General features: G+C 37.6%; 1 protein-coding gene across 1 annotated transcript in view; it reads left to right on the top strand.

Annotated features, from left to right (window-relative positions):
• Positions 1 to 7,991, top strand: part of LOC108686593 (protein bric-a-brac 2-like) — a 446,382-nt gene continuing 438,391 nt past the window's right edge. Inside the window, exon 1 of the mRNA XM_018191970.1 lies at positions 1 to 32. The gene's annotated coding sequence lies outside the window, so the exon portion shown is untranslated. The remainder of the gene's footprint in view (positions 33 to 7,991) is intronic.

Raw genomic sequence — 7,991 nt, 5'->3', positions numbered from 1 at the left:
CACCTCCCACTTCTTTTTCACTCATCGTTTTGGTAAGCCCAATATATTTTATTTATTTTCTCCTTCAATATTACCCGTTTTATTTATTTATTTTTCGATTTGTTTAGCCATAATCATATATTTCATGCTTATCTTTTATCAATATATCAACGATCGCCTGTTTTGTACGTCTGAATGTGACATTTTCTCGTATGTGTTTCGTATCGATGAGAAAATAGCGAATCGATTGCAACAATTTGATCGCCTGCATTACCACATAACGTCAGAATCAGAAATGCAACTCGCGTTGCAGCTGAAAGATGTCGCCATAGGTTCTATACTAACACGTATGTTATTCTCTCGGTTTCTGTTCCGGCGTTCGAGAATCAAAAGCATTTGTTGGAAAGTCAGAACCGCTTTATAATTAATTTGTTTTGTAGATAATACAATTATTGATAATTCCAATCGATTTCCAGCATTTATTATTTACACGTCGTAATATTAAGCGACATCGTCGTAGCAGAGTCAGCTGAATCGGTAAGAATAATTGCGGAATTTTACAGAACTAGTAAAACAAATTAAAAAAAAAAACTCGATAAAATTAATAGATTGACCAAAGTTTTTGCACGACGAGTGATAATATTAAATTTGCAAAGCGCGTTACGACGGCGAAGATCGTACCATGCCGACGATATATCGAAAGAGAGATGACACTTTCAAACGGTACGGCAAATCAAATTTATACGCAAAACACGACTCATTGTTAAAAATGCGCCGTCCGTTTCCGGCGTTGCTATAGAAAATATCGCGATATTAAAATCCAAACAAAAATATCGACGTTCGTCGACCGTACGGAACGGAAGGTTCATTCGTACGTCGCGAATAAAGGGTGCATTCTACCCGGCCCTTTCTGTCCGGTAGGAGGAAGAGGAACGATGGACGAAAAATAAAATTCCGCGAACACGGTCGCGTGAAAAATTAAATCGCGTTTATACGGTGTCGCGTTATTTCATCGCGGACGAGCGCGGCGCGTATCGAGATCTGGGCAAACATTTTTGGCGCCCTTTCAGGCGAATTAGCAGAAACGGCCGCGACTTTTTCCGCGTCTGTCGTCGGAAATATTTCACGAAAATTTTTCCACCGCAGAAGACAGTCTCCACCCGAGACCGTCGAACATTTCGCTCGCGAGATACAACGAAGGGAGGCGAAAGGGGGGTGACAGCGGGGCACGCGAAGGGGGGGTTGGGGCACGTGTCAGGCGAGTGTTTTACTAGCCTTAATTTCGTGTGCTTTCGTAGCCAATATGTCGGGGCAGTAAATTCTAAACTTTCCACCCAGCTTCGCGTTTCGGCATCGCGCGTTTTTGCGATCGCGGTTTTAACGACCCCCCCACTACCCTATCGCGCACGCGGATCGCCTCCGTTCCGTGAACCATCACCACCCCCCCCCCTCTTTCCTCTCCTCCTTTCGACTAACGGAGGTCCTAGGAAAAGCTGCCGGATATTAATTTTGTAAATAACGAACTTCCGGCGTCGACGAGAAACTTTACCCGCTCCCTTCTGTCGTTTCGTCCCTCTCGTCGCGAGCCCCCGCTTTGCGGGGGCAGAAGGGAGGTCCGCGCGCTGTATCGTTATAACTACGAGAGCGTATCTCACGGGCGAGTCACGGAAATTTTTCCTCGGCGAGACTCAGGCGAGGCGGCACTTGCAAAACAATTACGAATCGTCGCTATTTCCTTGCCGCCATTGTGCGGCCGGGGCCTGTGAAAGGAAGGCCGAACTTTGAAATTCATTGCGCGCCATTGTGCGCGGCCGCTCTTATTTCGGTACGAAAGGGGTGACGAGGGGTGGGGAGGGTGCGCGTACGACGCACTAAAAATGAATAAGACAGGGCGATTAAATATTCGCCGAGCGCTCGGTACAAAAATTCACCTCGGCCCCGCGCACATACATACATACAATACGTAGTAGACACACATACACACGTATTAAATAGAGAAAGGGGAGAAAGGACGCGGCAGGGGGGGAGGGGAGGGGGGGGGACGGGAGAGAGGAGAGCGAGAAAGAGAGCGAGAGAGAGAGCTGTGTGAATCGATTGAACCAACATAAACGTGGTGGAGGACTAATAAAAAAAAAACAGTAATTTACTTACTAAAACATAAAGCCACGTCCGTGGTCGGCGAAGGAAGGCAAACACATTAAACATTTAGAGGGCATAATAACCCGCGGCATACGTAATACGGCTGGCGCCCTTTTCACGATAGCCATGAATAATGTACACACGCCAAGGTATGACGTAGGCTCGCGCGCTAGACTTGTGTGTATTTCACGGCGAGGTAGATCGACCGGGCTATTTCCAATAACCGGCACTGCGCGCCGGCAACGCTATCGCGCTATCGGGCTATCGGGCTATCGGGCTCGCCTCGCACTCGCTGGTGAGCGTAAGACCATCGCGAGATGGCAGGGGGACGGGGACGTCGGGGACACCCCGCCATCGCACCGGAGCCCCCTTTGTATCCGCTTCCGTTCCCGTCGATTGTCGTCCACGCTCGTTCATCGTTGCCGCTCGCGCCACTTCGCCCTATCTGTTTTACACGAGTTAGCTCTCGAAATTGAGTTATCAGACAGACCCGTAATTGTTAATAGGGTCGTGGAGAGCGAAATGTGTCGCGAGCTAAAAACGACTTGACTGACTTACTTTCGCTCGTTGGAATTCTCACCCCCCCCCCCTCCTCTCCCCGTTTATTCTACCTGATTTTCTCCATCACTAGGAGACATCCGAAAGAACAGCCTACGCGTTGCACTGCGACAAAGGTATCTCTGTGATGAAAGGATTTCAGATCCAGGGTGAAATAAAATAATATATAATATTTCTTACAGATTTTCCTACATACTTTTACGTATGAATTTTTCTGAACAATTTAATTACTTTATGAAAAAAATATATTTCTTTTATCTCTTCGCCTCGAATAACAAGAATAATAGCACCCTATTAAATCCACAGTATCAAATTTAACCTAAATTGACACTATATAATGTTAACTTGACACTGTCAATATCTATAGCCATTGTTTTAGTAAAAAATAACGATATGATTGAGTAGGAGCAGTGGCGACTCACATTAAGTTAATTTGACACTATAGATTTAACAGTGCATGATAGTGTAAGGTAACTGTGCGGAATATGATCTACTTGCTGTTTATAAGTATAGTTACATGGACAGTTAAATCTTTACTGCACCCATAATAAATATGAATATTGAAAATATCACATATTGTCAATTAATGTTTATAAATTTGTTCTATTTTGAATCTGACCTCTAGTTTTTAGTGTTGTGAATTTAGCAAAAATTATAACAATTAGGTCATATTGAGTAGTTTATTATTATCAAACTTTGGAAAAACTATAAGAAAGTGATCTTTGCACTTACTATTACTCTAGATGATGTTACGTTTGATAGATAAAACACACCGATGAGAAATTATCTCGTCGAGAGATTCCTGTCTGAATAATCAGCGTAAATGCGCGCAATTTGAAATAATCGGTTAATACTGAACTCGCGAGATGCATACCGAAGATTAGGTCGATGATTAGCGTGTACAAGTTGTCGCGAATTACTAGCGCGGATTGCCGGAGGAGTCACGGCGATTTGTACATCGTATCGACGCGGCGCGACGTGCGCACGACAATGGCAAAATAATGAAGTTCGCATTCCAGGTTATCTGGAGCGTAGAATGACAAAACAATAAATCGCTTATCGCCCGCCGTGGCCAGTGGGTGCTCGCGTGCCGTCTCTGCCTCGCCTTCGGTCGTTCCTCGCCGGCGACGTAAAGCGACTCGCCGCGTAATTCACGTAGACGCAACACGCCGCGATAAGAGTTCTGCCGCCGTTCAAAGCCTCACGAGCGTAAATCCCCTCCGGGACGTACGATCTGCACGAAAATTAAATTTCACGCAGTCAAGCCTCTCTTTCTCTGTCTCTCTTTCTCTCTCTCTCTCTCTCTCTCTCTCTCTCTCTCTCCCCTCAATGTTCTGCAAGCTAGAATAGAAAAGTTTTAGAAAAGAAATGTTAACCCTTTGTTATTATTCGTGGAATATCCAGAACACCTTTGCCTTATAAATTTACTAAATTTATGAAAGATATTTATGGTATTTATACATATTATTATTTTGCATTAACTGTTCCATAATTTAAAAAGAAATTGTATTTATCTTGAACATTCTACAAAATATGAATGTGAATTTAATACCATGAAGGTGTTAAATATAATTCTCACTTTGTTGGAGAAGATATAAACACCAAGAAAACAACATAATATGGATTTAACATCATGATTTTAAATTCATTGATTGAACATGAGTTTCATAACGTAAATAATGTTAAATTTATGGTATTGAATTCATATCGTGTTGGTATTTATCAATTCCAATCCAACACAATAAAAATTTACAAGTTGAGAAAAGACTCTAAATGATCACGCTAGATCTTTTAGTGCTTCAATAATTCCGTGAATTTTTATTCATATCATCATTTATCCAATTCCAACTGCGTGCCGAATTTAATTTTCAGTCTTGAAACGCAATCCAGAACTAAAGCAGTAATGTTACAATTAAATTGACAAGCAATTTAATAATATTGATGTTAATAATATTTGTCGCATGAATTATTTACAGATTTGATGCTTCAACATCATATTATAACATCTTCTAAGATGTCTATGATTAGCATAAATTATTAAATTGTCGATTTAATTTGAGATATTACTGCTCTAATTCTATTAGGATTGCGTTTCGAGACTGCAAATTAAATTCGGCGTGCAGTTTGCAGGATAGAACATGTAGTATATAACTTTATACAGAATTATTTAAGCACTAAGGATCCAACTTGACCAGTTAGGACTTTTATTTCCGATTTGTTGTGCATTCACATTACGATCTTAAAAGATATTGTAATTAATATAATAAAAATTATAAAATTATATATAAATTATATATAAATTATATATAAATACTATGATATATTGATTTTAGATCTATGTTTTTTAAACTAAAGGATATATATAAAAAAAATTTCTGGAAAAAATTTCTGGTTGAAAATGGACGAACCAGAAAAGATATTCTGATCATATCAATTAGAATTAGAATTTGTCTCAACTAGAATTGTAATAGATTTATTCAGAAAACCTTTAACAGCAATTTTTATTACTATAAGAAATCGTACTGTTTTATTTATTTTTACATATTAAAATTTGAGTAGAGTTTTGAGCAAACGTGATATCAACTGCGCCTTAAAAGACATAAAATAGTACGGAGAATTAATACAAGACTCTTTTTCCAGTGTAGAATATTTTATCATTTTTTATTTAATTATAAATCATGAAGAGAACAATGAAAATTGAGGTATAATGTTAGAGTGTCAGAAACTTCCGCGAGTAATTGTAAAAAAAGATACTGATATAGAATTGACGAAAACATCGGATTTTTAGTGAATTTACATTAGATAATTTGCGACTTTTAAGTAATTTGACATCTAGATATCTAAGTGTATAATTTAATTGCTATCTGAAAAAAATTATTCGCTATTGTCCGTATCGGATCGGGAAGTGAAGGCGACTTGTTTTATTTCTGCGATATACCAGTTGTAGTGAGCATTGTGAGCTTAACAGGATTAACACCGCAGTCTCGGCTAAAATGCGTGAAGAAGGAAGAAAGGGTTTGCGGTAATGTCGGCATGTGCCTCGCATTATTCATTAGCGTCCAGTCACATTACTCATAAGTCATTCATTTTATCTGGCGTTCAGTTTTTGCCAATCTTAATAGTACTTTTATACCTTTACAACTCTGCCATTCTATATATCTAAAAAATATGATGTCCTTATATTTTTATCTGAGAAGCGATCTCTTATATGCATAAATGTTGCAAAATCATATCTATTAGAAAAAATGCTAATGGCAAATGCTGACATTACAGTCGATTCACGAACGATTTAATTAGACATGATAATTTTCTTATCCACGTAAAAGCATGGAGGAATCGCGACGTGTCATGCTGAATATACAATAGTTATAACTATTAGGTAATATTGATGAAAGCAAAGTTCCCAAAATTATAGCCGATCGATAGATTTAAGAGCTAATTTTATTAGGACCGGTGATTTTCTCATTTCTATAAAAGCGTGGAGAAATTAATTCATGTGTCACATTAAAATATATACAATAATCATATCTATCAGAAAACTCTAACAAAAGTGGAGTTTCTAAAATTATAGTCAACTAATTAACGATTTAATTAGAAGCGATTATTTTCTCATTCGTAAAGGCATGAGGTAATCTCGACATGTGATACTAAAATATATATAATTATATATAGACATATATAGAGAAGGTCTACGAATGCTTTGGTCAATTAGAAATCGATTTTTCCTCAGAGAACTAAAATAGTACAGGGAACATCTTTAAGATACATATCTATATCAAAGTATTCTAATCATGTAAAATTTACAAAATCGTCATCGACTGACTGATGACTTAATTATAACGATTAATCATTAGTTTTGTCGGTGAAAAGCAAGATCGAATTCAGCAGATTCGCGGAGGGCTTTAAAAAGCTTCAAGATTTCCGCGCAATTAAGAATATTTATTTTCTGCGGACGGCACTGATCGCTCGTATGAAGACAAACGCGGGAAAAACAGCTTGCGATGTTTCCGGCGACGGACAATACGAGCGGAATTCTTCGGACGTTCAACAAATGCGGCGGGGGCCGCCGCGTATTATTCAAAATCATTGTGAGTACCGACGCTGTTGATAAAATATACCGCGGCGCAGCTCGTGGAAACAGGCCGCGATAAGGATAACTAAGGAAACGAATGGAGGCTCGCGCGGCCGATAAGAACCGCGTGATTTAATCCGGAACGAGTTTACTGTTCGTGAAATGAAATGAAAAAAGGTAAAGGGAGAAAAGAAAAGAAACGCGGCCGCACGTAAATGAATTGCAAATGGTAGCGAATGCTCGTTTGCAGCCGCTGTAATTATGTGCATCGAATGGCTTCGTGTTTGTAAAGTCGATCTGCGAATTTCAAAATTACTAGAGACGTCGCGTCATGGGCGTGTATACTCAAACTTCCGTTTCGAGATCTGATTATAGGAAATCAAAAAAATATAATATACACTACTGCTCAAAAGTTTCGGTTTAAAAAAAAATTTCATAATATAAAGAATACAATATTAATAGAGTTTGTATTAGTTTTTAAAAATTTATTGTATTATTACATATTTTCACTAAAAACTGGAAAAAATACCTTATTCCTTTTGAATTTTTTTACTTCTCAAAGCCTATTCTCCTTAGGCTTTGATAACAAAAGCAAATTCCTAGCATTTCATCAATAAATTTATCTTGTTTTAATCAAAGCGACTTGTGTCAATGTAATTCTCAATTTCTACGAGAATGTTTACATATCCACTCTTTTAAATGTCAATGTTTGTCAATGTCCAATGTAAAATTTAAAATCGATTTCTTTCAACCGATATACATGACATTTGTCCATTTAAGAAATTTACTTATAATTTCCGTTTATTTTTCAATATAATTATTTTTCAATTTATTTTATTGAATATTTCCGTGATCAAAAGTAAGAAATCTATATTATAATATTATAATTTTATATTTTATATTAGATGTAGTAAGTAAAAAGAAATCCATTATTTTTGCATGAAATTGAATGGAAAGATCATTGAGTGCTAAACTTCAGTAGTTCAGGATTCAATCTGCTATGTTAAAAGTTAGAAAATGTGTAAATAAGCTTTCAAAAATTGTTATGCTAGTTTGGACTCCTTTGTGTCAGTATCGTAATAGAAAAAAAATATACAGTAGACAAACTACATACTCCATATTATTTCAAAATTGAATAATGTGCTATTCTTTCTTTCTTTATAAATGAATTTGGTTATTTGATTTGTAAAAGTTTAGATTATAAATTTGTGTCATTAAAAGTGTGAAATGTATGAAAAATTTG

The sequence above is a fragment of the Atta colombica genome, unplaced genomic scaffold, assembly GCF_001594045.1.
Source record: "Atta colombica isolate Treedump-2 unplaced genomic scaffold, Acol1.0 scaffold187, whole genome shotgun sequence".
Taxonomy (NCBI): domain Eukaryota; kingdom Metazoa; phylum Arthropoda; class Insecta; order Hymenoptera; family Formicidae; genus Atta; species Atta colombica.
Note: the sequence above shows the minus strand (reverse complement) of the source record. Positions and strands in the feature narration are given on the sequence as shown.